The sequence below is a fragment of the Leptinotarsa decemlineata genome, unplaced genomic scaffold (assembly GCF_025532065.1).
Source record: "Leptinotarsa decemlineata unplaced genomic scaffold, Ldec_3_MD MMD2_P_RNA_scaffold_7, whole genome shotgun sequence".
NCBI classification, from domain to species: domain Eukaryota; kingdom Metazoa; phylum Arthropoda; class Insecta; order Coleoptera; family Chrysomelidae; genus Leptinotarsa; species Leptinotarsa decemlineata.
In genome coordinates, this window is record NW_027412534.1 from 3,210,256 (window position 1) to 3,225,837 (window position 15,582).

The window sequence follows — 15,582 nt, forward strand, 5'->3', positions numbered from 1 at the left end:
TCGATTCACAACTCCATTATTGTGGAATCGCGATTCATCGCTCCACAAAATTTGACTGAATATGTTAGGACTTTCATGTAATATTACCTGAATACAAGCAATGAATTCAAGTCGTCATTCAAAGTCCGTGGGTTTCAAACCTTCTACCAACTGAATTTTGAATGGGTGGTATTTATTTTCTTTCAGAATTCTCTGTACATTAGATTTACTCACACCGACTTCTTCTGCAAGAGTACGGATAGAAACATGTGGATGAATAATAATATAAGCCAACACATTGATCTCTGAATCTTCAGTTCTAACAGATCTCGTATGATGATGATGCTTTATAGTAGAAGGAAATGACCCAGTTCGCAATTTTTCTACAACTCTCGAAAAAGTCATTCGTGACGGAATGGGTCTGTCTGGAAAACGTTCTTGGTATAGACGTTGTGCTTGACGGCAGTTTTTCTGACATTCCCCAAAAATTAATAACATATCAATGCAATCACTTGGACTAAACGCGAAAGGCATACTGGAGTTTTCGCACAAAGAACACAGTTACTGTTTTGCAAAGAATCACTGAATCGAACTGACAAGTAGATACAATTCAACAACGTTTGTTACTATGGCATCATCAAGCATAAGCTACTTGATGAAATTGTGCAATATAAAGCAATTCACCCTCAAGTTAGTCACATTCTCAAGAATTTCAATATTATATTCAACCGATATCGTATCGTAGAGGTGAGAATAATGGTTTGTATTCAGTAGTAGTCTAGTTCAATTTAATAAAAATATAGACTGGATTCGTGTACGAGTAAATAAGTTTTTTTGAAACTTTATATTTAAGGAAAAGTGCAATAACTCAACAACGCCGTAACCGAATTTCAAAAACCAAACATGAAATGATATCAGAATTTAACGTAGCATCTGAATATGTAATGATATACAGGGCGTTCTATTTTAAAAAATGGAATTTTGGTCTGTAGCACCTACACCAAACACCCTGTATATTTAAAAATTATATCAAAATATAGCTCTCATGAACTCCTAAAACTTTTGTATGAAACATTTTTGTGTATCTCCTTCAACAAACCAGATATTGCCTGTCACATAAAATGTGGGACACCCGGTATATATCACATTCATTTTCAACAACATCCATTTCAACATATTTTTATATATTATTAATGTACTTATGTGTATTTTACAATTATGATTTTATACTTAATTGTCAATTTAGTTTTATGTTTGTATGATTTTATATTTAAATAATATTATATGTCAAAACTGACAACTTTTTATATTTATACTTATATTTGTGATTTCATATTATTTTATGTGTTTTTAATTTCATATATTAAGTAGTTTATTCTCATATTAAAATCCCTTTTATATAATGCATTCTGTTCATACATTGATATTTCTCATATATTCATTTTTTTTCTTTGGATCCCCTTTTCACCACATTCAAGCAACATCTGATGCTTTTGTGGTTTCTACGATGTTTATTCAACTGTATGTATTACTTTAGTTATTTCTTGTTGTGATTTGAATCTGAATAAACATTATTATTATTATTATTATTTTTGTCTCGGTGGCAATGAGACTTCTGAATGCATATGCGAAATGCTGTAATAGATAAACTTCTAGACTGTCTTTCAACGTGTTCGTCTCGATCTCTGTTGGCTTTTTCGAAACGAAAAACTTTAGTATAGTTGCCGACATAAGAATTTGTTTTAACAGAGACAGTGATTGTTTGTGAACCTCTTGCAAGCCCCAAGGGATATCTAATTTAGTGAACTCTCTTAATGGGGCGGCAACTTTTCACATATTTGTTACAAATTTACTGAAATATTTTGTCATGCCTAAAATTCTGAACAAGTCGCTTTTGTTTTGTGGTTTTGGCAAATCAAGAATTGCGTCTACATAAGTTTAAGTTGGTTCCACACCCTCCTTTGAGTAGATATGCCCCATACATTTTACATTTATAGATTCAAACTGAATTTTCGAACTATTAAACTTATTATTACACTTTGCGGCACAGTAAAGAACTAATTGCGAATTTCTGTCATGTTCTGATTCATTTGATTATATATAAAGGAATCGGCCAATACTTAATGAAAATCCATAAGGTATCCAAGAAATACTACATTGTGAGATTTTCACTGAACAGTTCTATAAAAACGCAACATGTGTTTCGCTGTACAATAGCTTCTTCAGGCGTGTCTATACAATATAGACAGAATCTATTATCAACCCGAAGCATTTTATTTTTTCTCTATATTGAAAGAGTTACTTTTGAAACATTGTTTTTACTCAGTTTTAGATCTCAAAGACCATTTCAATATTTTGTGAGCGCACTTTGGAATGGGATTTATTGTGAAAATGTTTTTAATGATGATTTTATATTATGATTTTTATTGAAAAATTATTTTTCTGTTTCATTCAACCAACATCTTTTGTATGTGACTGACTTTGTATAAATATGCAATTTGTATGTATTATCGTCAAATACAGTTCTATTACATTTTGATCTGATGATGAGCACATCGGATTCTGTTATATAGGGTGAGACAACAGGATTCTCTCGGTCCTTTGCTATCAGAAGAAACAATTTTTTTGCAGTCATATCAATAAATACTATCTTTCAAAATTATTTTCTCACATACTGGGTGATTCCGACGAGCGTGGCAAACTAAAGCTATATTTTTTTAAATAGAACACCCAGTGTATGAATACGTTATGAGATTTTTATATTTTTTGATCTCTCTAGGGAATTTTTGTTTTCAAACTTCCATTGAGGCATTGCCAAGTTGTTACAGAAAAACCTATTTTGCAGACAATATTTTTTTAATTCACCATCCGGATGTCTACAGCAATTAAGTGGATTTTTTTTAAGACTAGTTAGTCAACATAACTATGATAATTTCTGGAGTCTCAACTTCGGAAACAATATATAGGGTGATCGGTAAAACCGGTCAAGTTTCATTCATTTTCAAACAGACATAATTCAACTTTTTCAAATGGAACGCCCTGTATTTTTTCATTTTTATTCACCGAACTTTCTGCAACCGGACCAAACCATCACATCAGAGTCCTGTTGTGTAGCAAAAATTGCGTTAACAGCAGCCCGCACTGGTCAACAGAAGAGATCTGTTCCTGCTCCACGACAACGCCTGTTCGCCCGTTTCACAAATCACCGTCAGAAAATTGAAAGAATTGAGCCTACCATCTGTATAAGCACTTCAATAACTTTAAAATCAGTGGAACTTTCGTCAATCAGGACTAGACAAAACCGACCTTCGTCGACTTCATCGAATCCCGAGCACACAATTTTTATGCTGACGGAATTAATCTACTTGTGTTCTGTTGGCAAAAGTGCACTGATTCAAATGACGCTTATTTTGATTAAATGGAATATGTATTCACTGCGATATTACAGTTTGAAGTAGACTCTTATTGACTGACAAAATTTGGAATTAATCTAATACTATTGAAAGTTATTTTTCAAAATCGTTTCATGGGTTCCAAAATAACAGGGTGTTTTGGTTTGAAACCGCACACACTGTATGACGTAAAAATGTCAAGTCTGGTGCATATCCTTTTCGAAAACTTCAAAAGAAAGGTAATTACTTCTCTCTAAATACTCATACGTTATTTATTCCAATTATAATTGGTTCGGACTTGATGATAACAAATTAAATGCCGATAAAAAACATGATCACTAGCCTGAGTTCAATAAATTCAAACCATGTGGGCCGAATAAATGGAGCAGTTGACAGCCTCATCCTGTTAGAACCAGTGGTGTCGTTTTTAAAAGTACTAACGTATAATAATAATAATAATAATAATAATGTTTATTTCAAATAGAAAAATTAATACAATCAATAAATATAGAATAGTAAACATATATGCTCACAGTAGCAAGGGGTTGCTTGTGCGTGAGTGAGAAAAAGTAAGTTGATATTTAATAGGCATGATATAGAACATACGTAAACGGTAAAATATTGACAACACTTACAATTAAAATATATACAGTAAAAGCGAAAATAACGATAACACTTATAACTAGAATATATAATGTAATAATGAGGAGTCATATTCAAGAAATTTGCGTCAGAATCGGGGTATTTTGTCGAAAGCGGAAGTTCACTATTCAATTTGAGTATTGAATACACCAAAAGTGAGATTGTCATATTCGAGAAAATTTTATCAGAATCGAGGCATTTTGTCGTAATCATAAATTTCATCATCATATATTCTGATTAGAGTATGGAATAATATATTATTTACAAAAGTTATGTTTTTATTAAATTTTGTTGTTGACTATATCACTAAAAAACAGTCTTCCGGTGGTTTGCATCCAAATTTTTAATTTATGTTTGAATGAGTTAATGTTGTTAATCAATTTAAGTTCTGGAAGAAAATGATAGTACAATTTATGACCTAAGAAGCTTGTACATCGTTGTCCAACATTTTTTTCACATTTGGGAATTTGCATAGTTGTATTTCTTTTTCGAGTAGGATAACTATGATCGATGGCTTTCAGTTCAATTTTAGATTTGTGTATGTTCATAATAACGTTTTGGCAGTATAACTGTCTTATATCTAGTGTTCCAATCAAAAGAAAGAGTTCGTTACTGGAAAAGGTAAATTTTTTTGTGAATAATTCTCAGAATCCATTTTTGCAATACATTCACCTTTTCCAGATGACAATCAAGTACTCCACCCCAACCCATTATTCCATATGTTAATTGGGATTGGATTAATGAGTAATATACAGTTTTCAAGTGATGTACATCCAAAAACTGTGTTAAGCATCTGAATCTACCAATAAGACCTCTAATATTTTTTGTTATATAATTAGTATGCTTATCCCAGCGTAAGTGCCTATCTATTATGATTCCGAGATACTTGACAGACTCTGCTTCTGGTATTGTTGTACTTTTATCAACATACAGATTTCCCAGTTGAGGTAAATTGTTAATGTAGGATGTGAACGGAAGATAACGGGTTTTATCTATATTGAGCTTCAATTTATTGAACTGAAACCATTTTTTGATTAACTGAAAATCGGTTTCGGCCATGACTTTCACATCTTCCCAGCAACGCGCTGCGTATACTATCGTTGTGTCATCATCAAAGCTGAGAACTGTTCCCCTTATATTCATAGACAATAAACTGTTAATATACAAAGTGAATAATATTGGTCCTAACACAGTTCCTTGTGGAACTCCACACGTGACAGTTCTCACCTCACTGATGATTCCATTTACGCATACCTGTTGATGTCGATCAGTCAAATAACTCTTTAAGAGATCATGTACCTTTCCTCTAATGCCATACGAATATAATTTATTTAGTAGAATTTCATGAAAAATTACATTGAATAACATTGAAAAATAATATGAAAATTGAATATTACTGGAGTTTTTCCAAACACCAGATCGTTATTTTAACACCTCGACACGTGTTTCGATCACCAAGTGATCATCTTCAAGAGAAAGATCAAACTAATCATACTTACAAAGCTATTCCTATTCATACTATAGATACCTGTTCCAGGTACCTACGTCTTGAGTGTCTTAAATTAATTTTACAATTTGCCTTATCTACTTGTCTTGAATTAATTTTATGTGTCCTTATGTAATAGTCAGGTAAATCTAATATTAAAATATTATAAGCTATATAAAATGAGTTTCACAAATTACCTTTTCTATTAGTCTTAAATTAATTTTACAATGTTGTCCTCTTGTAATAGTCAGGCAAATCTAATAAATAAAATATTATTTTAACAAGCTATATAGTACAATATTAGGTATTGGTCCACCATCGTTATTCATAATATTATTATGTTTATTTATTTCTACACTCTCAGGCATCTAGATGCCTGTTGTTGTTAACATGAACATTGATAACATTGAAAACTAATCCAGTAAGAAACTAATGAAAAACATCTTCAACATTCATCTGCCACCTAATTCTCAATTGGTTTCGTCCGATGTCACGAATATATTTCCAAACCTTCCTCCAAAAAATTCTTATAAATTTATAGATGAAATGTTTCTCAAAAATCATACAAATCCATACAAGTCATGTGTGTATATGTATACCTTGAACTTCACTGTTTAAGAACTTTTTTATTTGGAAAACTGCGCTTATGTGGAATGAACTTCCTGAGAATGTTTTTCCAAATGAATTTAATCTGTAGCGATTCATGATTCGCTACTTTCGTTCAGCCACTGCTTTTGAGCGCTTTAAAGATTTTCATGTAGTGCTTGTGTTTTGTACTTGAAAAAAATATGTAACAAATGTTTGATATGATTTATCCAATGACACTAAATTTTAAGTGAAGTTCACCACAATCCAGTAAAGAAAGCGGCTTCTAAAACAGTTGTCATTTTTGTAATTAGTACATACAAACACAGACAAACATTCTAGGAATCATTGTTGTGGCTTCTATTGTGTTATTAAAGACCTAATAAAATATTTCTCAAATATCTTTTATGTACAGACAGTGATTAGCTAGTATTTTATTATAAGCATTGGTGAGCATGACATTTATATTTATTATAGACTATTTTCAGCCTAGTTGCAAAAGAAAATATTCTTGAGATGAATGTCCGAAGGGATAACCGACACGCTAAGACTATCTTATTCCTAGAAAGAGACCCCGACTTCACCATTCCGTAATGAACCAACGTGAAGGCAGAGTACAAAGCAGGTAATAATTTTTTTATTTCTAATTGCGGTCCGATTTGTGTGAAACAGATTAATTGACAAATTGTATCAAAATTATAATCATGAGATTAAACTCAGGCACAGTAGAATAATACAACCAGTAGGCTCTCTTACCAAGTGATCCGCCCGAGTTGCCGGGCACCTTCAACCGCTCTCAGGATGAGATTTTCATCTAACGCGTTCAGTGCTGTAGTATCGAAAGATTCGACGGTACTATGGGCATCGTATTAGTTATAATAAACGCTCGGAAATTGATATTGTGTTTAGTTTATTCGCTGTTGTTATTATTGTTTTTAGTTTTTGTAGTTGGTTATTGTTTGTTTTATTATATTAAACAATACTTGTTTAAATAGAAAGGATTATATTTTTGGGAGTGATTAATTTTTGGTAAAGAAAGTTTTTGACTTTCTGCTACTCCATCTCGATACAAAAAAAATGTGGGAATCTTCCAAAGTTGCTCCTTTGCATGATCTACACATCAATGTATAGAGTTACTTCTTTTGAAATTGATCGCTTCCTTCCTTTCTTTGGACGATTCCCACATTTTTTGTATTGAGATGGAGTAGAAAGCCAAAAACTTTCCTAAAAATTAAACAATACCTTTTACTGTTTTGCCATTTTCAATTTTCCTATCTATTTTAATTCGAACATTTTTTCTCTCCCTATAATGATCAAGATGAACCCCTCTCTAACTAGCGCTAGGTAGAATATTGTATTGTAAATTTACATTCATTTCATTTTGAACCCTGTAAGAGTACAGTCAGAATAAACCTTGTCTTTTCTACAGTACATCTTGCCAGTTATTTATCTTATCTTACCTTTCAACAAGAGTTAATATAATTCTTGTGTTTGTTAATTATTCATACTCACGATAAACTAATCGTGGGTCAAAACGATAACACCTCTTTTTTTTTGTTATTTCACATGAGTACTTACTTGCAACACATTATATTATATGTATCAACACTATGGAAAAAAAATTATTCAAGACAAGAGAGAAATAAAATAAAACAAAAAGAAAATATACATTTAAAACTGCGGTCAACATTTTTCTAAATGGTCAACGGCCGGGTTTTTTGCTCGGACTGGCCGGACGGCGATTTCAACATATGTGCGGACCGCAGGTTTCAAGGGTTGAGTTCTTGAAGAGCCGGTGAAATCGCCGTACGGAATAAGTAACTTACCACAAAATCTTCTATATACAGGGTGTAACTGAATAAGTGTAAAACATTTGAGGAGGTGATTCCTCATTGAAAAAAAGATAGGATCTTTCATATAAAGAAACTTCATTGGAGGATTCTTTTGTTAAGATACAGCCCCTTAAAGCACCAGCATCATAAAATGTATATAACAATTTTTTTCACAAGCACTAAAAAAGTTACAATATTGAAATAAACCTGACGTTTTTTACTACCAAAAAGACACTTAGCCAGTAATTTATTTGGTTTACCCCATGGTTGTAAGGGGTGGAAAACGCAACCCCTAAAATTTATTTCCAATGTAACTTTTTGTCTTATTATTTGTTTACCATTTAAAAATTTATTTCCGATAGCCCGTTTCATTGTAAACAAAAAATGTTTCTTAGGTTTCTTGCCCAAAATAAACCAGTTCTCAGCAAAAAAATATTTTACGAACAACTACAGAGATATATCGTCATAAATGCGAAGTAGATTTATTGTTATTCTGTAGTTAGTACCTGCATTAAACGATTAAAGGGTAATAAACAAAACCAATTTATTATTAACAAAACACACAACATGTAGAAATCATAGTAAATGTTCAATAGGTCTACCTTCAGACATCACGTCGGCGCATTGAGCCGACGAGTATTCGCTCAAATATTCCTGGAGTCTCTCTGATTACCCTGCACGCATCGATGATGCGGTTTCTTAAGTCCTCTACATCGCGAACAGGAGTACGATAAACCAAATGCTGTAAATGGCCCCAAATAGAGAAATCGAGAGGATTGAGATCCGGGGGTCGAGCGGGCCAGTTCTGTGGTCCTCCTCGACCTATCCACTGATTTGCATATGTTTCAGTTGGATGCTGACGTGCTACTTGACTAAAATGGGCGGGAGCCCCATCATGCATTAAAAACATATATCCCTTCTTACGCTCAAAGGAACTTCCTGCAGAAGTACTGGATGCACTTCTCTTAAAAATTGAACGTATGCCTCACCATTTAATCGAGGAGGTAGAAAATGAGGCCCAATTGAATCATCTCTAATAACTCCGAGCCACACGTTAAGAGAAAACTGTTCTTGATGGTTAGTGTGACCTGATGAAAACCCTCACAATAGCGTGAGGGTTTTCATCAGCCCATATGTGGTAATTATGAAAATTAATAATCTCGTCCCGAGAAAAACTACATTCGTCTATGAATTCTATCGCCTTCAGAAAGTCACAATTTCTTCTAATCATTTTCAGCATCCAATTGCAAAATTCAAGACGGTTCGGAAAGTCGCGGTAACAGTGCCTGTACTCGTTGCAGATGGTAAGGGTATAAGAGTTGTTCCTTTAAAATTATAAATACCGTCATTTGATCAACATCTAGCTGGAAAGCAATCTTTCTAGTACTGGTAGTAGGTTGTTCTTCAATCAAATTAAGTACTGCTTTCTCAAGCTGTGGTGTTCGTACTTCTCAATGGCGACCACAATCCTGCGTTCTTTTGGCGAAGAATCATATCTAGTAATCGTTGATGAAGTCGAGCAAATATTTTATGTGAAGGATGCTGCCATTGAAGATACATTTCAGCATATCTTCTAGAAGCTTCTTACCCATTCCCCTGAGACAGACCGTAAACGTAATGCATATCAGCAATTTCCTCATTTGTGTATGCCATTTTAATAACAAGTGAATTATTGAAGTAACCTCACCCCAAAAATTTTGAAAATTCACAAACTGACAGCTTCATACCAATTTAATTGTCACTATCGCTAATAGCGACCTACTAGATAGATTAGTTTCGTATTTTCGCATTTATGACGATGTATCTCTGTAGTTATTCATAAAATAATTTTTTGCTGTGAACTGGTTCATTTTGGGCAAAAAACCCAAGAGACATTTTTTGTTTAGAATGAAACAGGCTATCGGAAATAAATTTTTAGATGGTAAACAAATTATGAGACAAAAAGTTACATTGGAAATAAATTTTAGGGGTTGCGTTTTCCACCCCTTACAACCATGTGGTAAACCAAATAAATTACTGGCTAAGTGTCTTTTTGGTAGTACAAAACGTCAGCTTAATCTCAATATTGTAACTTTTTTAGTGCTTGTGAAAAAAATTGGTATACAAATTTTATGTACCCCCTTTAAGGGGTTGTATCTTAACAAGGGATGCTCCAATGAAATTTCTTTATATGAAAGATCCTATCTTTTTTTCGATGAGGAATTACCTCCTTAAATGTTTTACACTCATTTAGTTACACCCTGTATAATATCCTTGAATTTGGTTTTTAAGTGAGCGCACACCTATGGTAAAAGAACGAAATCGGCTCCGCACTTCGTTTCGAGGTCACCGAGAACTTTGTGAATTTATGAATGAAAGTAGTGGGAGTTGACTTACTGGTTAATTATTTTTACTGTGACTCAGGTGTACTGTATAAGATATAAATATTTTTTATAAAAAAACCTTGTTCTTTGAATTGTAAGCATCTTTTGTTTATGTAAATATTAATAGATGCCTGACATATGCTAATTTTATTAATATGTATGTATCGACTTGTGTAAATACCGATGAATGTAAAAAATATCAATCATTATCAATAGCATTGATACATACACTGAATCTGAAATTTAAATCTTGAAATATTCATCCCAACTACCTACACAGTACGTTCTGGTAAAAGTCTGCCGGAAAAGAACTACTTCCCCGGCTAATTCCATGCTGGATATTGAATTATATCCAACAGACATTTATGCATGATATCTAACAGAGGTTAGTCTTGCAGATGTTTCTCGTTAGTGTGGCAGTCATTTTATTTTACATTATGAATTTTTTTCCACTTGAACCCTATCATTCATATCCATAACATGGGGGTGCATAAACAAACTAATCCACCATCTTGGAGGGTCCATTTAGAGTGATGTCACATTTGATACCCATTTTATTAAAATACAAGGACATACCCATACAAAAAGTGGCTAAAAAACTAGTCCAACATCTTGGACCGTTCGCCAAATAGGATGTAAAATGGCGTCACTTAGCCTAATCATCATATCAATCAGTTTTGATGAGTGCTTCGAAATTCAGTTTAGGTTATTTTATCACGATATTGTTCAATTTTCTGTTCCTTCATTGAATTAAATGTATGGGTGACTACCTCAGCACACGTGGTAGAGACGTGAATTATTTTTTGGGGTAATTTTTTCATTTGGGAGGAATAGAAATGTATTGCAGATTTTCCCCCATCGTCATCTTTTCATAAAAATCATTGGGTCCATTATAGGCTTTTTCATGACGCTATTAAACAATTTGTTGCTCCTCATTTGAATTAAATATTCGGAAGATTACATCAGACACACACGGGAGATAGGGGAATCATTGTTTGAAAATGTTTGTTTGAAGGTGATTGATAACGTTTCATGATGAATTTTATTAGTTTTGGCTTCCATTGTCTAATATTATTTAAAATGATTTGAAATTCCTAAAAGGAACAATACAAATGAAAAAATTAATAATCATAGCTGAAGAAAAAAGCAATTATATTAAGCAAAAAACCCTGAAATGAAATTACAGTGAAATAAAATACCAGTAAAAAATAGAACAAATAAACAAAAAGTAAAAAATAAAAATTGAGAGATTCCAAACCAAGTTACTTCACGATGCTTTGTTTGTTAGTATCCACAATCGTCTTCAGGTAATGACTGGACTAATACCTCCGAGAGATGACTATTTATTATGAGTCATTCAAGTACTTTCACTTATCTCTTTCCGCTTCACCGGTTTAATAATAATAATAATAGCCTTCATCACCCAACAGTTGAAACCCATTTACAGGGTTAACTAAGTATGTTAAAAAAAGTAATATCGATCCTTATAATTACAAAGTTACAATACAAAGTTACACTTGAGCTGAGGAAAGCAAAAGTCAGGTGCCTCAATAAGCCGAAGACATCAATGTTGTTGAAGAAGACCCTCATGCATTGGTTTATCTTTGAGTAGCTTCAATTGAGGCTTTCCTCTGTCAGTTGGAATGATATGTACTATTAATTGTCAAGTACTTTCAAACAAATGTTAATCATTTACCATTTTCAAGATAGCAAGATTGATATCCGCATTCATTTCTTTGATATTTGAATAAATCTATTTTTGAGATATGATGCGATGCGTAACAATAGTAATAATTAATGATATATTCAGTCCACAGATTGGAGTAGTAGTGAAAATAGTGGCATGCAGGTTTAGTTTAAGTGTATTGATGGTTGAAATTTGTGAGTTTTAAGTCTTATCATTTTTTCCAGATGATCCTGCTCTATGACAAAGACAGTTGAAACTCTACCAAAGCCATCTCCATCGCATGAGTCAATCTGGGAAATTGAAAAGAAAAACAACGAAGTTTATGGAATAGTATTTTGGTTGGATGATCTTTTGTTAGTTGATATGTTGTAATTTACATGCATTTTCACCATGTTACATAAAAACCGTTACCATAAAAACGATGGAAACCATTCAGGGCTGATATTAGCTTCTGTTGTTTTCACAAAATTATTTTTGATATTTCATGTTCACATTTTTACAAAGGTAATATAGCTGGGAAGTGTTTTGATTTTCATTTTGAAGGTCCAACATTTGAGGAAAACATTTTCTTACAGGTGTATGCGAAGATACAGGAATATTTGTTTTATTATTACAGGGATATTGTTTTATTGTTATTGTTTTTATTCTCTTTCAGGAAAACCTTACACTTAAACAAATTTGTTCAATGGTTCTTGTTTTATTGTTTCTGGGTTTTTAAATGTTTTTTATTTTCTTTCAGGAAAACCTCACGAACAGTTCTGGTCAATGGTGATTTCTTTTTCGAATGTATATGCAGAGTTTATTTCCATTATCTTCTGATTTTATAGAACATTTTCTAAAATGAGTTACATGTAGTTAGACACTCCGACATTGTTTTTCGATGAAAAACTATTCCAAGGAAGATAATATATGGAAGTCAAAGCTTCAATTTTTTTGTTGGACTGGGATTTCAATACTTTATTACTTCAATATCTACTCCAATATTTACTTTGTAGTCAGGACTAGATATCATCCTCAAGCTTGAAAATCGATTTATTGTTGCTCCTCTTTGGTGCGATCTTCGAAATAGTTTGGAAGATGTGGAAAATCTGAGGAATGAAATTCTTTCATCATTTTCCGACTGAAGTGGTTGAATTATTTTCTTGCTGTATGTTATGTTGTTTTGATTCACAAAAAGTTTCGCTTGCACGACTTGTTCATATTCCCAGAATAACATGTAGTCCATCGTTCCATAGTTTATGGTGTGAAGTGTTACAGAGGTTTCTCAGGCTCATAAACATTTTTTCGTTTTGTTGAAATTGAAACTTTAGATACGCATTGAACAAGTATTGAAATTTGTGGGTGTGACGCAGATTTTTACTTTTAGTATCAACAGGAAGAGCCTGAAAAGGAATTATATCGATATGAAAATTTGATGTTGAACAACTGCCATCTTCAAATATACCTTGCGGGGGTTCAGTACACATGCATCGACAGGATGGTCTTAAAGTCCAAAAACATATTGGACTGCCGCTATTTCACCAAAGAAAATATTTCTCTCATTCCCATACGGCAAAAACATAAATAATTTCAAGTTTTTTACTCACAATGGGTACAATGAGTTGAGGTACATTTAGTTATAGAAATAAAAAAAAAACTGTTTTCGTTCTTTCTCTGAGTAAGTTTATTTTTCAACCAGTATCAAAATCAAAACAGAAACAAACAACATTTGGAAGGCTGTAACAAGAAAACTTGATTACACTGCCACTGAACACTGAAAATGATGATGCAACAAACTATACTTTATTCATAATACTATGATATTGATATTTCATTAATTGACGTACCTACTGTAAAACGTGTGTTTGTTTTTTTTTACTTACCACATATACGTTACCTATGTATTGCTAATTGTGAATAATAATGATAATAATTATTATTAGCATCATTATCTGAGTTGCTCTCGCTTCGGATCCGCAGCATAAAGTCTAAATTTTCTTGCTAGAAATTTCCTTTTTTGTGGCACTTTATTTTTTCCTTTTCCTAATTTCTCATTGTCATTCTAAAGCCTCACTTTAAATTTCTTCTTTAATCGGTATATCAGTTGGAATGCAGCAATTATGTTTTTCAAACAATACATGCACAATAAATGGCGTCAACTTAATAAATACAATATCAGAGTTTATAATTTTACAGAATTATTTTAAATATTTCGTGTTCACAAAGGTAATATAGCTGGGAAGTGTTTTGATTTTCATTTTACAAGCCGAACATTGGAGGAAAATATTTTCTTACAGGATAATTTGAGAGTACATGAATATTTGTTTTATTGTTATTGTAGTATTGTTTTGTTATCGTTTTCCATTCTCTTTCAGGAAACATGAATATTTGTTTTATTTTGTTATTGTAGTATTGTTTTATTATTGTTTTTCATTCTCTTTCAGGAAAACAACACTTGAACAATTTTGGTCAATGGTACTTCCTTTCTTGATTGTTTATGCAGCGTTGTTTTTTTTATTATTTCTTGTTTATAGCAAATTTTCGAAAATGAGATATGTAGTTAAATACTTCGACATTGTTTTTCGATTAAAAATTATCCAAGAGAGACAATGTCGTCGACCCGGAAAAAGAGCGTCATAAGTGCTAATTTGTCAATTATACTCGAGAGACATTTGAAACTTCGGAGTTTTTTATTTTCAATTTCTGTTATCAATATTCAGAAAAAAGTATTTTTGTCATTTCTGTTGTGAAAAAATATGACAGTTGTCAAGTTATAGGGGAAGGGGGGGGGATAAAGGGGACGTTAACCCGGCGTCTGACACGTGAAAATCTTTAACGTCTCCCGATATGTGGGGAGTCATATAGGGTCAGTGTACTGGTCTCGGCCTTTTAGTGAAAAAAACGACTTTGTTTTAAAATTGAGTACAGAAAACGGCTTTAAATTGAAATTTGCTTCGAATGAAAAATATTAAGTCATGTGTTGTTAACAACCTCCGAAATGTTTTTTTTGTTACTTCCAACCTTTCAGCAAAAACCTGAAAAACTGAAAAAAAATGCTTTTTTTCTGGTTCTCAGCCACCCCACACAATTCTCGGCCATTTTTATATCAGTTCTCGGCCATCCAAAAATCTGTCTCAATAAGTAGGTATATAGGTAATTCTTTATAATTATATTTGTAATGTTAACTATAGAATGTTTATGAGGTCAACCAACAAATAATTATACAACTAGACATATAAAAATATATTTAAAATTCTTATTTTCAAATATTGAAATATATTACTAACACAACTTAGTTGTGTTAGTATTTTTATTTCGTTTCACTGGTTCGGGATAAGTCAGATGGTTGCAAATGCATCATGTAGTTTGCATTTTGCTTTTTCACTAGAATTTTTCTTTCGTTTATGATCATTTTTGTTTTCGTATTCATTTTCCTGTAACCGATTTTCTGTCTTTTGTGAAATAATATTCTGTTCATTTTTCTCTTCATTCGGGTTTTCTATTTTATCGTTGTTTTTTGTATTTCTTTGCCATTTTCATAATCACTTCTCTCGTTGTTAACGCTTTCTTGGTCAATTTTATTTTCTTGCTTATCATCGTGTTTATTTTTTTCGTCATTTTTTTGTGTTTGAATGTC

The 15,582-nt window shown here is 32.4% G+C and overlaps 1 long non-coding RNA gene across 1 annotated transcript in view; it reads left to right on the plus strand.

The window, feature by feature from the left end:
* Positions 1-12,595, plus strand: part of LOC141480290 (uncharacterized) — a 28,954-nt gene extending 16,359 nt beyond the window's left edge. Inside the window, exons 2-3 of the long non-coding RNA XR_012464245.1 lie at positions 6,573-6,709; positions 12,191-12,595. This is a non-coding gene — a long non-coding RNA (uncharacterized lncRNA). The remainder of the gene's footprint in view (positions 1-6,572; positions 6,710-12,190) is intronic.
* The last annotated feature ends 2,987 nt before the right edge of the window (positions 12,596-15,582 follow it).